Source organism: Tursiops truncatus, chromosome 19, assembly GCF_011762595.2.
Source record: "Tursiops truncatus isolate mTurTru1 chromosome 19, mTurTru1.mat.Y, whole genome shotgun sequence".
Taxonomy (NCBI): domain Eukaryota; kingdom Metazoa; phylum Chordata; class Mammalia; order Artiodactyla; family Delphinidae; genus Tursiops; species Tursiops truncatus.
In genome coordinates this window covers 26,382,755-26,397,616 of record NC_047052.1, presented here as the reverse complement: position 1 = coordinate 26,397,616, position 14,862 = coordinate 26,382,755, and the positions used below count along the sequence as shown (strand labels likewise).

At 47.4% G+C, this 14,862-nt stretch overlaps 1 long non-coding RNA gene and 1 other non-coding gene across 2 annotated transcripts in view; both read left to right on the top strand.

Moving 5' to 3' along the window:
• The window catches only part of LOC117309265 (uncharacterized), a 38,286-nt gene that overhangs the window by 1,037 nt on the left and 22,387 nt on the right, over nt 1-14,862 (top strand). Inside the window, exon 3 of the long non-coding RNA XR_012327846.1 lies at nt 8,792-8,829. This is a non-coding gene — a long non-coding RNA (uncharacterized lncRNA). The remainder of the gene's footprint in view (nt 1-8,791; nt 8,830-14,862) is intronic.
• On the top strand, nt 10,006-10,112 carry LOC117309316 (U6 spliceosomal RNA). The gene has a single exon (XR_004523603.1). It is a non-coding gene; the product is annotated as a U6 spliceosomal RNA (small nuclear RNA).

Sequence of the window (14,862 nt, the reverse complement as noted above, 5' to 3'; positions counted from 1 at the left end):
AGCTGAGTGTGGGAGGAGTGGAAGGAAGTGTTGGCTGGTGGCTCTTTTAAGTTTTGAAAAAAATGTATCCTCATCACCCCGTCCTGAGGCTATGCTGGGTTGCTTGTCTCCTAGCCATCTCTCTCATACTACCTTTTGTGCCTAAAAATGCTTTAAAAAAAATTATGGTAAAAACACATAGCATAAAAATTACCATCTTAGCTGTTTTTAAGTGTACCGCATAGTAGTGTTAAAACTATATGCATATTATTGTGCAACTGATCTCTAGAACTTTTTCATCTTGCAAAACTGAAACTGTATGCCCATCAAACAACTCCCCATCTCCTCCTCCCAATCCTTGACAACCACCCTTCTATTTTCTAAGAGTTTGACTACTTTACATACCTCATATAGGTGGAATCATGAAGAATTTGTCTTTTTGTGACTGGCTTATTTCACTAACGTCCTAGAAATACTTACTGACACCTGCCCATTCCTTGGTTGGAGGCAAACTCTTTCAGCAGACATTTACTGAGTGGTGATTTCAAACAACTGTAGGATACCCAGGGACCCCACATACAGCAAGGGCAAGGGTTGCTTCAGTCCTGTTCATGGCTGTATCCCAGCACCTAGCACAGTGCCTGGCACATGGTAGACATGTGAGCAAATAAATGTTGAAAAATCAGGAAATGGAGAAATGGACTTAAAACATTATGATATTAGTGATAGAAGGCCCCCTAAACAGACCAAGGATGAGGAATAAGTCCCTTCTATACCTTGTTGCTGTATAAAATTGCTAAAACCTCTATGGATAGCAGAATTTTGGCCAAATTTATCAAAACTGAAAATGCACAGACCCATTGACCCAGTGTCTAGGAATTTATTCCACAGGTGAATATTGCAGATTTGTACAGAGATGAATATATAAAGATATTCACTGATGCATTGTTAATGGAGTCCCAAAAGATTGGACACAATAGGGAAGAGGATAAATAAGTGTATGGTACTGTTATACAATGGAATACTACAGAGTTTTTAAAACCCGTGAGGTAGTCTATGGGTACTGATATGGAATAATTCAAAGATTTATTGTTAAATTTGAAAGTTAAGTGCAGAAAAAGAACAAACGAAACAAAAAAACTGATGGTATAATCAGTATGTTACCATTTGTGTAGGAGAAAATAACTATATTTGTATTTACATATAAATAAATGCATAAAAAGATTTGAAAAGATACACCCTTTCCCCAAACTGACACCAGTTGTTATCCCTAGGGAGGGGAGTGGAATGAGGAAGGGTAAAGGGAGCTTTTGCTTTTTGTTTTGTGTATTACTATATTATTTGAACTTTTTGCAAAGAGGATGTATTCATGTTCTATTTGTATAATTTAAAATAAAATTTTTTTAAAAGGAGACAGCTAATGACATCCATAGAGGTCAACTATCTAAGATCAATTCTGTAATTCTACAACTAAATCAGGTCTCAGACATAAATCTCCTAAAGTCAGTTGAATGAAATAAAGCTGAGTTGCCTTTCCCCACTTCCGCCTGTCTTTATACTGAGGCTGCTCTGGGAGACCCTTCTGCCCACTGCCAGTGCCGCCCTCCCACGCCCCATCCTCACCCCCAGCTACACCAACACCACTGCTAGGATTTGACGTGCCTTGGGGACTTAGCCTAGTACTTGCAGGATTTGCACAATAAATAGCCTGGAGATCAAAGTCCTTCAACTGTGTGTGGTCAAGAATTCTGGGTGGCTTCTATCCCTGCTAGAAAAGAGAGAGACTCATAGAATGTTTACAAATTGGAAGGGTTAATGGAGATAACTTAGTGTACTTTTTTCACTTTACTGAAAGACATAGTTGGAAATCATGCCCAGACAAACTAGTTTACTAGAGACTATCACAAAGGCATCACCTTGTAACTTAGCAATTATGTGTTCTGGGGTTCAAACATATTTAGAAATAGGATATTTTTACCAGCTGTTAATTACTCACCTGGCCTCTTTCCTCAGCCTTCTTCCAATCCTTCACCCCCAATTAACTGTGCTTCCCATGCTCTAGAAGAACTATACAAACTCTTTTGTTTCCCAAAATAGCCTGGAGAGGGAAATCTAAGTGTTAGGAAACAAAAACCTTATTGAATTGGCTTGGGGTGGAGGCAAAAATACCTAGAACACAAAGGACTTTGAGAGGTTGAGATCTGTGCAAACTGTGTTATAAAATGTTTGGTGCTTGAATGAAGAAGAGATACAAGGCCTTTTTATTCAGTGTTCTTGTTTTTCAGTCCCATTTGTCAGAGAGTCAGTAACTTCAATTTACAGTAGTTTTGTTTTGTTTTGTTGTGTTTTGGCTGCATTGGACAGCATGCGGGATCTTAGTTCCCTGACAAGGGATCGAACCCATTCCCCCTGCAGTGGAAGCATGGAGTCCTAACCACTGGACCACCAGGGAGTTCCCAGTTTATAGTAGTTTTGACTGTCTTATCCAAAGCAACTGACTGACAGCCTAAAGCTAAATTCTGATCTCCTTCCAGACCATCAGCAATGCCTAAGCAAACCTTATGGCTCCCTGGGCACCCAGGCTTTGGTATGACTTTGGTGGCTCTACCCTGATGGGAGGATGACCAGGGAGGCACATTGCAGAAAGCCCATTGAGGAATTCAGAAACCCAGGCCCCGAACCAGGCTGTGCCCCTAACTTTCTGTGTAACCTTGGGAAAGTCATTTCCCCTCCCTGCACTTCTTTTTCCCTCTTTACTATTCTGAGGATATTGGATTTGGCTCCCAAAGTGTGTTCTGTGGACTCCTAGGAAGCCAAAGACTTACTGTGTGGTCCTGGAATTCTTATGTGCACATAGGTTTATTAATCAACTAATATACTCTAAAAGTAAAACTTTACATGCTTTATCTCATCCACACCTCAAGACCCTGTAGCGTAGGGACCCCATTTTACAGATCATAAAACTGAAGCTTAGAGAGGTAAGTCACTTGCCCAAGGTCACATACCTAGTCAATGGCAAAGCAAGCCTTGAAACCCAAGCTCTCTGACTTCAGGGCTTACATTCCCAGCCACTGTCCTCTAAGCCTTTGTTTGGAAACCCCCGTGCCTAGGTGATCTCCCAACTGTCATGTTCAGTGGTCCGTAGTGATCAGATACTTTCCAAGCCAAAAAATGTGATGCATCGTCTGATAGGGTGTTATAAATGAGTGAGACAGATTCTGAAAATACTGCTGTGAGTTTGGTGTTTTCCAGCTGAGTTTACATTTGAATTTTTAGATTCTCTCTTTTTTTAAAAATTTTATTTATTTTTGGATGCGTTGGGTCTTCGTTGCTGCGTGCGGGCTCGCTCTAGTTGCGGCGAGGGGGGCTACTCTTCGTAGTCGTGCGCAGGCTTCTCATTGCGGTGGCTTCTCTTGTTGCTGAACACAGGCTCTAGGCGCGTGGGCTTCAGTAGTTGTGGCACGTAGGCTCAGTAATTGTGGCTCACGGGCTCTAGAGCGCAGGCTTAGTAGTTGTGGTGCACGGGCTTAGTTGCTCCACGGCATGTGGTATCTTCCTGGACTGGGGATCGAACCTGTGTCCCCTGCATTGGCAGGTGGATTCTTACCTACTGTGCCACCAGGGAAGTCCCTAGATTCTCTCTTTAATACGGGATTTTGTCCCAAGACTGTGTAGGAAACTCCTGACTTTTTTTTAAGGTTATTTATCCCTGTCTCTCTTTTCATGAGAGAACAGGGAAGAAGCTAAGAGGAAAAAGGAAAAGCCACAAAGCATCTCCTCTGGTTCATGGTTAGTTTAGCACTGAGTGGATGCTTGCAAACAAGTTAGAGCAGGTCTGAGAATCCTACCTGGGCTTTAGACAGATTCGCGGACTTTAGGATTATTGATGGAATTCTTCTGAGCTGGACAGAGTCTGTATGACTCTGCCGTAACTTTCTGTGTCCTCCCTGATTACTCTTCATTCTCCGCCCATCTGGGCCCCTGCCTTGGCAGATAGCTCTCGTTTAGTACTACAGACTTCTCTGGGCACTGTCTCAGCTCCTCAGCCCCCAACTTACACTTAACATGGTTTACCTAAAACCTGTCTCTACTGTCATCTTAGAGGGGTAAACTTACAAGGTATCCTCAACTGAAGGTGGGAGGGGGCAATGAGTTGAGCATTGTCTTCCAAATTCCTTTTTTTAGGGTGGAGGGCCACACCTCCCGGCTTGCAGGATCTTAGTTCCCCAACCAGGGATTGAACCAGGGCCTCAGCAGTGAAAACCCAGAATTCTAACCACTGGACCAACCAGGGAACTCCCCTTCCAAATTCCTCTTGACCATTCCATACTTCCTTCTCTAGGTTATTAAGTCCATCAGACATTTAATCTCTTCCAAATACAGTACAGAGTCTTGGAAGTCTGAGAAAAAGAGGCCTCTGTCTTTAATATGTTTACAGTCACTCTTTGGAGGAGCAAAAGACAGACCAGGAAATCATTAGTGAACAATTCAAGCCTGTATGTTACCTATAGAATGAATAGGTCAATAATCTAAATGCTGGAAGCTGATCCAGGAGAAATACTTTTGCTGGAATTCTTTCAGGATATGTAGCTTAAAACAGTACCCCTTCCCTGAACCCCAAAAGGTAAGCTTACTAGCCACCCACACTGGCCTGAAAAGGACTTTTCATGACCAAGAATCCCTGAATTCAAATATATTGGGGGCCTCTTGGGCTTCCCTGGTGGCACAGTGGTTGAGAGTCCGCCTGCCGATGCAGGGGGCACGGGTTCGTGCCCCGGTCTGGGAAGATCCCACATGCCGCGGAGCGGCTGGGCCCGTGAGCCATGGCCGCTGATCCTGCGTGTCCGGAGCCTTGCTCCGCAACGGGAGAGGCCACAACAGTGAGAGGCCCGCGTACCGAGAAAAAAAAAAGAAAATCAAATATTTGTCCTTCCCCACACTACGCCCCCCCCCAGAAGCTACAGCAGCTATCATTAATTAGCTCATCATATTTGGTAGGCAAAAATCTTCCAAAATTCAGAACCCGTAGGGAAAATAATAAGCAAACATCTTTGGAATAAAATATTGGGGAATCTCTACGGAGGCCCATTTCAACCCCAAAAATCTGAGGCTAATTAGCCTCATTCACTGACCTGAGGATGAGGCTAGGCCCATATTTGTCATTGTAGCCCTGTGGTTTTAGAGTAGTCACAGATGGTGAAAGAAAGGACAGACTCCAGGTTCAAGTAAAAAAGAAAGTGTTTGGAATAATGTCATTCAAGCTGCTATAACAAAATACTGTAGACCCAGTAGCTTATAAAAACAGAAATTTATTCCTCACAGTTCTGGAGGCTGGGAAGCCCAAGATAAAGGCACCAGCAGATTCAGTGTCTGGGGAGAGCCCAGAGCCCACTTCCTCATTCATAGATGTACATCTTGCTGTAACCTCACATGGTAGAAGAAGCAAGGGAGTTCTCTGGCATCCCTTTTATAAAAGCATTAATCTCATTCATGAGGGTTCCACCCTTATGACCTAATCACCGCCCAAAGGCCTTACCTCCCAATACATCACACACACCCCTCCACCACCAGGGCAGAACCCTCATTTCTTCAACAGATAATCATTGATTAAACAACAGCTGTGTCCTGGAACATAGCTCAGAGCAGAATAGGCACTTCAGGTGTCTGTGCAGGTTGACGTTGCTCATGATCATCTGCTCAGACTAGCAGAGCAGCCAACTGTCAAAGAATCACAGATGTGATAAATGTTAACAAAGGGGGAACATAGGGAGTTTTGGGGAGCCTGCAACCCAGTCCGGGGATTCAAGGACTCTCTAAGGATGTGAAAGGGAGTAGGAGTTCTCTAAACAGAGTGGCAGAAAGGGAGTACATTCCAGCAAAGAGCTAAGCCTCACCGAGATGATACTGGCATCTTTGAAGAATTAAAAGACCAGGAAGGTTGGAGCCTAGAGAGGCAGCCAGAGGACCATTTAAGCCTCTGTGCTCAGCCCTTTATCCTAAGGGCTCTGGGAGCCTTTGAAGGGTTGGATGGAACAGCTGTTGTGCTCATATTTGCACTGTTTGAAGGTCACACTGGCTGTTGCGTGAAGCAAGTACTGGTGTCCAGCCAGAGAAGTTGCTGGGAGACTAGCCAGGAGGCTACCGCAGGAGTCCAGGGGAGGTGCTGGCCATGGGAATGGAGCAAAGTGGACTTTGGCAACCGATGGAGTGTGAAAGGTGAGGGAGAAAAAGTGAAGAATTGTCTGCCCTTGGGCACCTCCTTCCTCCCACCTCAACTCCGCCTCTTGATGCAGGGAGACTGGAGGAGCAGGTGTGGAGGCAGAGACAGTGAGTTCAATTTGAAGGTGAATGTGTTTCACACATTCAGGCCGTGGGCTAAAGCTCTGGGCGGCTGAGAGCCAGAACTGCTGATGGAGGCACTGACAAGCCGGTTGCCCTGGGGGAGCCTTCAGAGAGCAGAGGCCTCGGGGCCCTGAGAAGAGCTGTGCTCAGGCTCCTGGTTGAGGAGGGAAGAGTCTCCAGCATGCTGGGAAACAGCCCAACCCAGGAGGCCTGAGGACTGCTGGAGGCTGAGTGAAGTCACACAAGCCAGAGGACTGAGGGACCCAATGTGTTTGAGCAGTCAAGCAGGGAAGAGGTTGACAAGGCCTTGGGCTGTGGGACCTTTTCTGTGGCTGAGAGGGGGTTTGAGCCAGATGGGATCAGGCTGCTGAGGAGAGCTGTAGCTGGAGGGCAAAGGAGGGTTTGTACTTTTTAAGATAGAGGGATTGGGGCACATTTAAATGCTAATAAATTTCTTTTGGAAAGAAGTTATCTCTCCTCCCTGTGATGTCTCCTCCCAGGAGTTCAGGTTTAGACAGCTGGAGGGCCAAGGTCTTCTTTGTTTTTGAAATACTTGGGCTTTGATCTTCTTCCGTCCTCCTTCTCCAGAGGGTTCTTCTCCCAGGCAGAAGGTATCCAGCAACAGCACCCACTTAGAGCTGCCTGGGAAGTGACTCTTCCTCTGACTGTTGACTTCTGGGAGAAGAAAGGGCTGCAGCCATCCCGCCCCCACCCTGGCCACCCGGAGTCCACCCTTCCCCTGGGGCATCACGTCCTCACTGGCTGCTTCAGGGCCTCCACAGACCTCTCCCCACCCACGAAGTTGTAAGCTAGGTCACTGCCCCCTTTATAGACAAGGGCTCAGAGGTCATTCTGCAGCAGCTCCCAGGGGAAAGGGACCATGTCCATATACTGCATCTGGTACTGAGGGCAAGCCTGGGCGCTGCAGGCAGAAGCAGCTGAGGATGTCCAGACATCCGGCGTCTACTCCAGGAAACTGGGAACTGGGATTCCTGGAGCCCCTTTTCAGCCTTGCCTCTTATTCAGCAAAAAGTTGCCTGTAGATATGGGCCTGTCCACTCTCCCAGGATAACGATGGTTTCCCTAGGGCCTAGGTTCTAGGACCCCCACCTCCATCCCATCTTCTTCCAATTGCAACAGGTGCCTCTCCCTCATCCATTTCCTCTTTCAACAAATATTTGAGTGTTTACTGTATTCTGTCGTGGTCCGAACGCGGGTTGGAAAAGAATTTCCAGACACAAAGCAGAATGTAAAGAGGTTAGAATTTATTAGAGGGAATGGTCGCTGCCAGGACAGCAGGCCGACTTCCTAGTAGTCTGGGAGAGCCAACCCCGAACACGTGCTATTAGTCAGTTTTTATAGCCCTAGAACAAGGAAACGGTCCGAGGTGAAATTTTTGTTTTCTGATTGGTCGAGGCACATATACCTTCCTTCTTTAGAGTGGGAGTGGGATGGGGCAGATGCCTTTCCTTATTTGGGACGAGAGAGGAACAGGTCTCGTAGCCCAGGTGGGCTCAGGAATTTCGTACCCATCGCAACATGGTGATTAGAGTCCAGTAGGATGTGTAACGCTGAAACTTTTTCAGGCAGGGTTGTCCTTTGTCCTTGAAACACCATTGTCCTTGGAGCACCACACGTTCCAGGCACTGTTACAGGTGCTGGGATCATAGTAGTGAACCAACAGCCTGCCCTACCCTACATCTTAGTGTCAGCTATCTCTGCCCTACCTCTCCCCAAGAAGGCCCCCCAATCTTGGGAGGTCATATCCACGCTCTCGTGCCTCTGCCAGTGGCTGCTAGATCTCCTCGGGCTTACCTGCACAGTTCCTAGGCAGGGAGGGAGTTGAGGGTGTGGCTCAGCTACAGGTATGTGGTACGGCCTGGCCTGGATACATTCAGGCACCCCAGAAATGGGGCCGTCAGGAGGCTGGAAGCAGAGAGTATGGAAGGGGTTATGGGGTTGAAAGCCTCAGATATTCCCTCCCACCATCCCATTTTCCATGCCAGTCCCCCAATACTTGGTGAACCTCATAGAGATGCTATTTTGGGATCCCACAAGCTCGTCCCATGCTCTACAGCCCTGAGCCCCTTCTGTAATTCTGCTCATCCCCTTCCCATGCAGACTAAGTCCTTCTCTCTCTCTAGAATCCTTCTCTGTAAAACAGAAGAGTTGGCCTGATGATCTCAAAGTCCTTTCTGTCTGGAAATGTTCTGACTTCCACAGCAGCCCCTGGTCCACCCTGTACTCCAAATGGGAGTTGTCAGGGAGAGTTACCTGGAGAAGGCAGGACAGAGAGAGGAGGGGCAGCCAGGCCACTTTGCACGTCTTCCTCTCTTACCATCACTACGTGATAGTCCCAAGAAGTAAGGATCCCAAGGACACACCTGTCCTGGTCAGGGGACCCTGGGGAAGTGCTGCCTGTTCCCCCATTCCCACCATCCTGAGCACCTCACATTCTGATCTCTTTCAGGCTCAGACCATGCTGTCCACAGTCCAAGGCTGCCCTAGGTAAGCTTTTTTTTTTAATATTTATTTATTTGGTTGCACCAGGTCTTACTTGCAGCAGGCAGGCTCCTTAGTTGTGGCTCCAGGGCTCCTTAGTTGTGGCATGTGAACTCTTAGTTGCAGCATGCATGTGGGATCTAGTTCCCTGACCAGGGATCGAACCCAAGCCCCCTGCATTGAGAGCGTGGAGTTTTATCCACTGCGCCACCAGGGAAGTCCCCAACAAATTGTTTTGTTTTGTTTTTTAAAGAATCAATTTTATTTATTTATTATTTTTGGTTGCGTTCGTCTTCGTTTGTACACACGGGCTTTCTGTAGTTGTGGTGAGCGGGGGCTACTCTTTGTTGCGGTGCACAGGCTTATTGTGGTGGCTTCTCTTGTTGCAGAGCACGGGCTCTAGGCGCGCAGGCTTCAGTAGTTGTGGCTCATGGGCTCTAGAGTGCAGGCTCAGTAGTTGTGGCACACGGGCTTAGTTGCAGGGATTGAACTCGTGTCCCCTGAATTGGCAGGCAGATTCTTAACCACTGTGCCACCAGGGAAGTCCCCCCAACAAATAGTTTTTAAGTGCCTCCTATGTGCCAGGTGTTGGGAATATAGCAGCAAAAAAGCAAAGTTCCTGCAGTCATTGATTTTGCATTTAAACAGGGGGTTGTGATAAACAATACTACTAAGGAAATAATGTTGAGCAGTCTAAGTGCTATGAAAAGAAATGGAGCAGAATAAGGTGCTGGAGTGACAGAGGTGGGAAGGTTGGGGAGGTGGTAGCAGCTCTTTTTGTTTGGGGAGACCTCTCTGATAAAGGGTCTGAGCAGAGACCTGAAAGAAGTGAGGGAGGAAACCACACAGACATCTGGTGGCTGAGGGTTCCAGGCAGGAGACCAGAAAGTACAAAGTCCCTGAGTCTGTAGCTGAGGCTGAGCAGTGGGAGAGGAGGAGTAACAGAAAAAGAGGTCAGAGAGGAGCCAGAATTGTGGGGCCCTGTCAGCCATGGTAGATGAGGACTTTGGCTTTCATCCTAGTAAGAAGAGAAGCCATAGAAGATTTTGAGCTGAGCATGTGAGCTGACCTTAGTTTTAAAAGGTTACTGCAAGACGAAGACTACAGGAGAGCAAAGGGGTGGAGGGCAGCAGGAATCTTCAAAGTAGAAGGATATAATAGTCCAGGCAAGAGATGATGGTGGCGCTCGCTTCAGCAGCACGTATACTAAAATTGGAACGATACAGAGAAGATTAGCATGGTCCCTGCGCAAGGATGACACGCAAATTCGTGAAGCGTTCCATAACTTTATGTGTATAACTGATTCACCTTGTTATAAAACAGAAAGTAACACACCATTGTAAAGCAATTATCTCCAATAAAGATGTTAAAAAATAATAATAATCAGCCCAAGTTCTTCATTCTGTTCTTGGATTTTGTTAAAAACGATCCAAGGGGGAAAAACATTCTTCTGGAGCAAGATTCTTTTCAAAACTCTGTCAGAAAGAATAAAATAAGAAAGAACATAAAAAAAAAAAAGAGATGATGCTGTATTGGACTAGTTGCAAAGGTGGAGAAAAGCATTACCTCTAATAATTATCTCCAGACTACAGGGCACAGCACTCACTGTCTCCCATCCCACCTCACCAACCAGTTCCTGGGGTGGCCACGTTGGCCTGGTACCTTCAGAAGAGGTTGCTCATGCCAGCAGCGTTAAGGCCCCTGGTAGCCATGTGCCCCTCAGCAGAGTGAGTAGAGGTTGCAGATGTTGAGGGCAATGCCCTGAATCATACCATAAGCTTCCAGGACCTGCAGAGAGGAATCAGTCCAAGGACTTTCCAGGGTTGAGGGTAAAAACACAATTTGCTACTCTTTCAGGCACAGGGTCTGTTGACTGGGACACCTAACATGGTGAAAACGGCCAGCAAAGCATGAGGGACTGAGCCTGTGCCCTCTGGCCTCTTGGGTCAGGAGGCGGTCTTGGAGCTGACCCCCAGGGACACATCCATGCCATACCACAGGGAGCTGAGGGCACTGCTGCTCCCCTCCTCATGGGAGAGAGCTACCAATTATAAGCCAGCTCCACAAAGTCAGGGGGCTGGATTATGCTCTAGAGGCCAGGATTCACAATTTTTTTTTTTTTAAGTTTTGACCCCATTTAGATAGGCCCAAAGGCTCTGTGGTCCTCTTATCTCACCCCTTCCTACTCCTAGTGGTATTCTACTATCTCCACGTGGCCATGCACAGCAGGAACTTTGCAAGGGTGCATGGCAGGCAAACCCCTGGTAGAAATCTGGAGTGAGATTGCACATTAATCTAATGTGAAAATCAGAATTTGGTGAGCCGTGATTGCTCCCGGTGCACAATAACCCAAGGGTCAAAGGAAAATGCGAGGCATTTGTCATTTTGGGCTCTGGCAATGGCTAATCAGAGCCTTAAGGGCCCAGCACCAGCCCCGGGAGCAGAGGCAGAAAACACTGCTCTGGGAAGGTCATCCCCTCAGAGTTGTCATCATTCCCTGTGAGACCTCCTGCTGTTTATTTGGTTTAAAAAAATCATAGAGTGCTGAAGTTTGCGTTCAGATTTGCATCACTTGCATTCAGATATGCACACCCTCTTGGGAGGAAGAGACAGGAGTGGTGTGACAGCAAATACTGTGGGAGGAATTGGGGACAGTCCTATCTCCTGTGTCAGAGAAAATGTTATCTCTGATGTGGATCAGGGCCTATCTGCTAAGTGTTTTGCCAAGGCCTTTGTAGGTTTCTTCTGGATTAGGGCAGGGTAGGGGGCAGAGTTGGAGGCCCTCTGGGGAGACCACACAGCCCAGGGGAGAAACCCTGTCCTTGGACACAAAAAAACCTGAATTCTAGTCCACAGTCTGCCCCTTACTGCCTGGAAGGCTTTGGGATAGTTTGTTTTCCTGTAAAATAGGGAGGAAATATTACCTGAATTTTTAAATGAGGACAGTATATTGTATTTGCAATTTAAAAGCAATGAGAAACAAGAAAAAAAATGTTTTAAATTTTATTTTTTATGTATTTACATTTTTTTCTAGTTTTATTGAGATATAATCGACACATAACATTGTATTAGTTTAAGGTATACACCATAATGATTTGACATATGTATATGTTACAAAATGATTACCACAATAAGTTTAGTTAATATCCATCACCTCACATAGTTACAGTTTTTCTTCTTGTGATGAGAACTTTTTTTTTTTAATTATTTATTTATTTATTTTTGGCTGCATTGGGTCTTCGCTGCTGCTTGCGGTCTTTCTGTAGTTGCAGAGAGCGGGGGCTACTCTTCGTTGTGGTACGCAGGCTTCTCATTGCAGTGGCTTCTCTTGTTGCGGAGCGTGACCTCTAGTTGCGTGGGCTCTAGTAGTTGTGGCCCACGGGCTTAGTTGCTCCACGGTATGTCGGATCTTCCCGGACCAGGGCTCGAACCCTTGTCCCCTGCATTGGCAGGCAGATTCTTAACCACTGTGCCACCAGGGAAGCCTGTGATGAGAACTTTTTTTTTTTTGCGGTACGCGGGCCTCTCACTGCTGTGGCCTCTTGTTGCGTAGCACAGGCTCCAGATGCACAGGCTCAGCGGCCATGGCTCACGGGCCCAGCCGCTCCGTGGCATGTGGGATCTTCCCGGACCGGGGCACGAACCTGTATCCCCTGCATCGGCAGGCGGACTCTCAACTACTGCGCCACCAGGGAAGCCCGTGATGAGAACTTTTAAGATTACTCTCCTAGCAACTTTCAAATATACAGAACACTATTATTAATTATAGTCACCATGCTGTACATTACATCCCCAGGACTTATTTATCTTTTTTTTTAATATATATAAATTTATTTATTTTATTCTTGGCTGCCTTGGATCTTCGTTGCTGCGCACAGGCTTTCTCTAGTTGCTGTGAGCGGGGGCTACTCTTCCTTGTGGTGCATGTGCTCCTCATTGCATTAGCTTCTCTTGTTGCGGAGCACAGGCTCTAGGCGTGCAGGCTTCAGTAGTTGTGGCACGAGGGCTCAGTAGTTGTGGCTCGCGGGCTCTAGAGTGCAGCCTCAGTAGTTGTGTTGTACGAGCTTAGTTGCTCCATGGCATGTGGGATCTTCCCGGACCAGGGCTCAAACCCATGTCCCCTGCATTGGCATGCGGATTCTTAACCACTGCGCCACCAGGGACATGCCCTTATTTATCTTATAACTGGAAGTTTGTACCTTTTGACCATCTTCAGAAATTTCCCCAGCCTCTAGAAATAAGAATTTTTAAATCCCCATGTGAGTCCCACCAATCTGCCTTCCTCACAGGGTTGCTGTAAACTGATTGGGGGGTGTGCTCTGTGTGTGTAAGAACAGCTCTGTGCACTGGGGTTCTGAGCTCTTTTCCTTTGCTCTCCCACCAGCTGAGGAGGAGAGAGGTGCCCTCTTTCCAACCCTCACCGAGGAGAGGGGTGACTCACCCCATTGAAGCAGTTGTCCTCTGTGGTATAAAAGCAGAGCAGTAGTAGGTGTTGAGGGAAGTCCAGAGGCTGTGGACTGAGACCTGGAATCAGGCAGTGAGGGTGTGGCCACCTGGGCTCACCTGCACTCCCAGGGCAGTTACTCCATTTCCTGCCATATTGATTACCTCTGATCAATCTAAACTGGCCTGCCTGGTGGCATCATCTGCCTCTGGCCTAAGGATGACAGAAAGCCAGCTGCCTCAAAAGTAGACATGCCGGGCTTCCCTGGTGGCGCAGTGGTTGAGAGTCTGCCTGCCGATGCAGGGGACGTGGGTTTGTGCCCTGGTCCGGGAAGATCCCACATGCCGCGGAGCGGCTGGGCCCATGAGCCATGGCCACTGAGCCTGCGTGTCCGGAGCCTGTGCTCCGCAGTGGGAGAGGCCACAACAGTGAGAGGCCTGTGTACCGCAAAAAAAAAAAAAAAAGTTGACATGCCAAGGACTAGAAGGATACAGGACTTACTCATTGCCAATGAGGCCATGGTAGTAACCATAGTCTATCAGAGGATCATCACCCAGCTGGTAGTTGCTCATTTCCTTCCCATTCCAAAGCCCTGATACCAGAAGATACAAATAAGTGCTGAGAAGCCCCTCCTTTTGGTAACAGTGATAATGGCTAAGCTTGAGTGCTAGGCCCTGCTCTGAGCCCTGCATATTCATTGTCTCCTTTATTCACCCTAATCCTGTGAAGCAGGTACTATTGTGTGCATCCCCTTTTTTGGGGGGAGGGGGAGGTCACACCGAGTGGCTTGCGAGGATTTTAGTTCCCCGACCAGGGATTGAAGCCACGCCCTTGGCAGTGAAAGTGCAGAGTCCTAACCACTGGACCACCAGGGAATTCATTTCCTTTTCTTTCTTTCTTGTTCTTTGTGCATTCCCATTTTCCAGATGAGCAAACTGAGACACAGAGAGGCTAAAGAGCTTGCTCAAGGCCACACAGCCAATCAGTGGCAGAGCCAGGTTTCAAACCCAGGTTAGTGCCATTTCCAGGTCTACACTTAGTGTCTTGGCTATACTGCCTCGTGCAGCATTAACAGAGAACCATACTCAGCATCTCAGAGCAGCTGATGTCTCAGATTAGCCTTATGTACCGATGGGGAAACAGGCCAGAGGGGATAGAGATCAAGGTCAGAGGTTGATCCCTGGTTCCAGATGTATCCTGAATCTTTCCATTGATCTCCACCTCCAGTGCTCTCATTCTAGTCCATGTGTCACCATCATCTCTGCCTGGACCACTAGAACAGGCCCTACTGGTTTCCTTCCTTCTACTCTTCCCCGACCCCCGCAATCCATCCTCCTGTTAAAACCCCTCCAATGGCTTCCTGGAGAATCCTTACCATGGCTTACAAGGCCCCCAGGATCCCGTTCATCTGTCCAGTGGCACTCCACCACGTGCCCCTGCTCACTCTGCTCCAGCCACAGAGGCCTTCTTTCCACCTGGGTTATTCTGCCTCAGGTTTGCACTTATTTTTCTCTCTTCCTGGACCGCTTTTCTTGAGGCTCTTCTCGTGCCTTCTTCTTGTCATTCAGCCCACTTGTCTCCTACTCAGGAAGGTT